Here is a 5,449-nt window from a genome sequence, read left to right as displayed (position 1 = left end):
ATTTTATGTTCCCTGCAATATACCGCGAAGACTGAGGAAAGTGTGAACGGAAAGTATTTGCATATTCCCCCAAACATCTTTATTTATTATAAAACTAATAGGTGAATTAACGAGGGGTACAAATGTAAAATTGATTATGAAAAATACCTGCAATTTACGAAAGTCGTGTTCCCTGCTCGCTTAGCAAAGCTGGTGTCTGAATTATTCTGAATAAGTTTATATTTATACCTTTTAAAATGATATATAAAGTCTAAAAATATTTCAGTGGTTTCAAGCTCGCATCTGTATTAATCCGAAATAAAGTAATTATGTATCACAATTTAATAAGCCCGAATAAATTTATATATTCAATTTTAATTGAGGAAATCATATATTTGTATTTTTAAATTGGGGCATTTACATGCATGCCACCCAATTCATATATATTTACAAATCTAACATCTAAATTTTACTTTTTATATTTATACCACCAAATTTTTTAATACCGATCAAGTGTTTGGGGACAAATTTTATCATTTGATATGAATTTAGAGATATTTTTTGAGTTAAAAAATATCCTGAATCAAATTAAAGATGATTTAATGCTCGGATTTCAATAAATTTATAGTCAAACTGAGTGTCACCACAAAAAAAAAAAGAACCAATGATGCTAAAATTAGTCTTATTTGAATCTTATTAAGTCTAGATTAGGCCATTAAACAATATTTGAAAGTTTTGTGCAGTTAATTGGAGAGTCAAATGAACTCCAAATTTTACGTGTACATAGTGAATTCGAGCATGTCGATGAGAGAAATTCAGAAAACTCAAGATCAGTCATTCAGGCCCTCAAATCATTAAAACAAATCCATATAATAAAGGAGAATCAATATGGGTAGTTCGATCTAGTGGTTATGAGAGTTATTTGCTAAATGATCAAAATGCCCCTTCTCTAGGAGCTATAAATAGATCCCCTCTCCTCACGTGGAAGAGTGGGAGGAGGAGCCAAATTTCAGTGGTGGTCTGGATCCAAAACCAGGCAATAACTTCCAGCATTTGTAGCCGTTGATTATCGTCCACCGCCAACATTAGCATGCTACTCATCACTATTAGCAAACTCTGTTTTCTTATGAGTTATCTTGCATATGGTGTAACAAAGTATCCCAAATCCAGTATAACAAATAACATCACATAGAATATATGTTGATAACTCCCGATAGCAACTGCTTAAGACCATGCATTCAGAATACAACGATTTTCTCCGAACTCCTGAAAGTTTCTATTTGTTATATACCAACAAGAGTTGTCTCTGGCATAAATAATAAAATCAAGAAAAGGGTTGTAGCCACCAATCTATGTAGCACCAACTACGTCAAATGTGGCTAACTGTTGCCACAGCTACCCAGTACAACCTATATGACCAACTATTACCTATGTGACTAATTGTTACTGTTGCTTTCAACTATAACTTATGTGATAATTGTAACCTATGTAATATAATGCTATTATATCTTCTAACTATGACCTATGTGACCAACCATAGTGATGTGTATAGAAAATTTGCTAATTTGTGTTCTATTTTAATATGTTTTAAGTTAATTTTATGTTTTGGAAAGGTATTTGTGTTTTGCTTTGCATAATTTAGGAAAAGGGAGTGATTAAGGCACGAAAAAAATTAGAAAATTGCTAAGTGTGTGAGCAATGTTTGGGCGCCAAGATGCAGAAAGTAGGCGCCAGTTGCACTTAGGAGCCCAAATGCAAAAAGCAGGCTCCACAGACCAGTGTCTAGGCGAACAAAAGAGTGTGGTGCTCAAAAGTTCATCTGGAGAAGGCAAAAAGTAGGTGTTGTAGCCGTGCTAATGACCAACGACTACACACCCAATGCCCTATATCCATAATTGGTGCATAGTGCCTCAGTACCAGTTCTTGCAAATTGACGTTTTCTACAATTTGGATGTATCTCTTCATTGGGAGAAGTATAAAAATGTTGGAAACGAAGTAAGAAGGGTCTTTTCTATCAATGTTGAGCATGGAAAACTGAATAAGAAGACCAAGGAAGATTTGTAAATGTTATTGACAGAAGAAAGAAGAGTGTTGAGAGGATTAAAGGGTGTATACATTGCTTGTTCTCAACATTCCTCCTGCTTCGATAAGGAAAGAGATAAATGCACTTCAGTTTGAGTTTTTACTTGGATTTATGTGAAAGAGTTTGTGTATGATTTCCTTACTTAATTCAAAGCTTGTTTTATTGAGTTGTGTAATGTGAAGTGAGTAATTCCTTTGTTTCTTCCTTGGAATGGAAATGTGTTAGGATATAACTGTTTTCTGTATGATTTGTACTCAACAATCCCAATTGTGTTATGTTTACTTTTAACTTAATTTACATTATGTATGGCCAGTGGAATAATTATAATCATTCTTGAACTTTGAGCTATAGAAGGATGATTAGTAGAATGAAAATGATTAACCACATGAACTCATTGGAATAGGAGTATTGCCTATGAGCTTATGCAATCAATAAAGAGATGTTATTCGTTTGGGCTGAGATTTAGGTAACTATACTCATGACAGTCAATCTTTTTTAGACTTCTGGAAGGGGATAAAAAAAATTTGCTTCTGATTGACACTGGGCTGAATCTCCACAAGACCAATTCAAGGGGGAATTCACTCAAATCTTAAATCTCTTAAATATTTATTTTTCTTGCTAGGATAGACTTGTTAAAAAAAATAATTATGATATGAATTTTATTAAAATTTGAGAACTTGAACAACTCAAGATTGGACAGACAACAGTCAACTGGGGCATTTTCTACTAGAATTTATCTCATTCTCTAGGGGAACAACTTACTCCTCATACAACACGTATACTTGAGTGAGTTTTCAGTGCTTCGTCGCACTTGGTTCATATCACACAACCAATGTGGCTAACTACTACTATAACAAATAGTCATGACCTATGTGACCAATTATAGCCTATGTGGCTAACTATTATTGCGGCTACCAACTACGATCTAAGTGGCCAACTACGGTCTATGTAGCTTATTACAACAGCAGTTTCCAACTACAAATTATGCGACTAACCACGACTCAAGTGGTAATTGCTATTGTAATTATCAAACACGGCTTATGTGATCAACAACGACCTAAGTAGCTAATTGTTATTGTAACTTCCTATTATGATATTTGTGGCCATCAGATGTTATCGTTGCTACCAACGATGAACAACTAAGACTTGCGTTGCTAACATTTATTGCAGCTTCCAAACATGGCCTACGTGACTAACTACAATTTATGTCGCTAACTACAACTACAAATACTAACCATGACATATGTGACCATTTACAATTTATATGATTAACAACTACATCAGATTGTTACTGTCTTGAAGGCTAAATAACACTACTATAGCTATCAACTAGGGTCTATGTGACCAACCACAACCTATATGACTAACTGCTATAACTTTACATTATGACATATGTGACCAACTGACGATATTGCACCTACCGCCCATAGTCTTCACGACAAAAGATTATTTTTCAAGTGATCAACTACGCCCTTCACAGCTCATTAGTGCTATTATCGTAAGGAACTATTGTGTAACACAATTACTACTATTAAAATTGGATAACTATTGTACATAATATGGTTATTAATATTGCAATTCCATCTTATCTAATTTAGGTGAAAAGTAAACTTTTGTACTTATAATTATAAGGTGGATTACTTTGACTGTGTCGGGCCTTGTGATTTTTCTCTTTACAGGAGTTTTCCATGTAAAATCATGTTGTCTTCTCATTCTACTTTTTTATTATTTGTGTGTGCTGGATCTTCTACATCAAAAGACAACATAAAAAAAGAGACCCAATTTAAATTAAAATCTAATAAACAAGATTGTGGCTTCTCATATCAAAGAGTTGATTACACTCAAATGATTTAACTAACACAATGACCTCACCAGGTGATGGTAGAGCACTGGCAACTTCTTGTACCCTAGACGGCGACAAAGCACCAACAGCTTCTTGCGTGGTCTTCTCAATTGATGGGGTGCAATATAAGGTTGAGTTGACAAATTGATGGTTAGGTCGATCACTTGAATGTTTCTCCATCTAAGGCAAAGAAACAAATCTGATAACCCTACATGATCGGTTTTCTCTTCCTAATATTGGTTTTTTTTTTTTTTTTCTTTCACATTCTGGGTGGTATCGTTCCTTCGGTCTTCCTAGAGAAACATGAAGTAGATCTTTACTAAGGACACCAACCGAAGGATTTGGAACACTCTCGATAGTAGTGGGCGGAAGTCGACCAATTCAAATGAGAAAGGATGTAAAGCAAATATGGAATGTAAAGGGTCCTGTTAAAGTTATGCCTTATTTATAAGGTTCAAATGTGTGGAATTCAAGGGAGTTCAATTATTGAATTGTTACTTAGAATAATTATGATCTCCTTTTTATATTTAGTTCTCTTATTCTTATCGCTATGTCGCTTTCCAAAAGTAAGAGAGTCGGGGTAATAAAATATGTACGTGAGGCCCACTTATTTGATCGATTACAATAGTCCAAGCTAAAACAAGCAAGGCCGAAGATGAACTAGCTACGAGACGACTGAATGATCCAAACTTGAACCTTTTGATAAAAACGAGATAATGAGGTATGCAAGCCAACCACCACCAAAAACACGACCCAAGAGAAGACCCAACCCTTCAGCATCTCCAAACATATTGGGGATGTCGATAAGCTTCTCCATTTTTTATGAAGAGTCGACAACCTTATAAGATAAGCGGACCGAGCTAGCCCTGCCGACCCGAATCTAATCAAGCTTGATCGATTGATAACGCCGACCAAGCCTGGTTGACGAAACCGGTTTTGTCGACCCAAAGCCAGACAAGCTCAGTCGACTGAGCGCCAGGGAGCAACCATACGATAAACTCATACATGTTAAATAACAAGAATACCATGTACATCCCCTTTTAAGTAGGGGAAAAATATAACATCATCATATTGTAATCTTAGCCATATAAATAAGGAGATCATTTTATGAACAAGACATGATATATTACTGTTCCCTCATCTTTCTGTCTCTCACCCTCTTCTAACTTGCATTATTCTTTGGAGTGTGATTCACAGATAAATCAACATTCTACATTATTAATTAATAGAAAATTTATTTAATTTTAATTATAATTTTAATAAATTCTCTTATATTTTAAATTTTAAAACTAAAAAAATTATGAAAAAATGGCAATAAATAATGCATTTTATGTAGATTTATGATAATTTCAACAAAAATTGTTTGAAGGCTCCAAGCCAAGATATTATTAGCCTATACATTTTCAAGGGCTAGTGCTATCCTTTATCAACCAAATATTTATAAAATTATGGAAAGACCTAAATAAATTAAAGAATATATTTTAATAAATATATTCAACCATCATATATTTCAAGGGGTTGCATTGACTCGGATTGGACTAATT

Source organism: Phalaenopsis equestris, unplaced genomic scaffold, assembly GCF_001263595.1.
Source record: "Phalaenopsis equestris unplaced genomic scaffold, ASM126359v1 Scaffold000224, whole genome shotgun sequence".
NCBI classification, from domain to species: domain Eukaryota; kingdom Viridiplantae; phylum Streptophyta; class Magnoliopsida; order Asparagales; family Orchidaceae; genus Phalaenopsis; species Phalaenopsis equestris.
The sequence above is the reverse complement of the archived record's forward strand: the minus strand, read 5'-3'. Positions refer to the sequence as shown.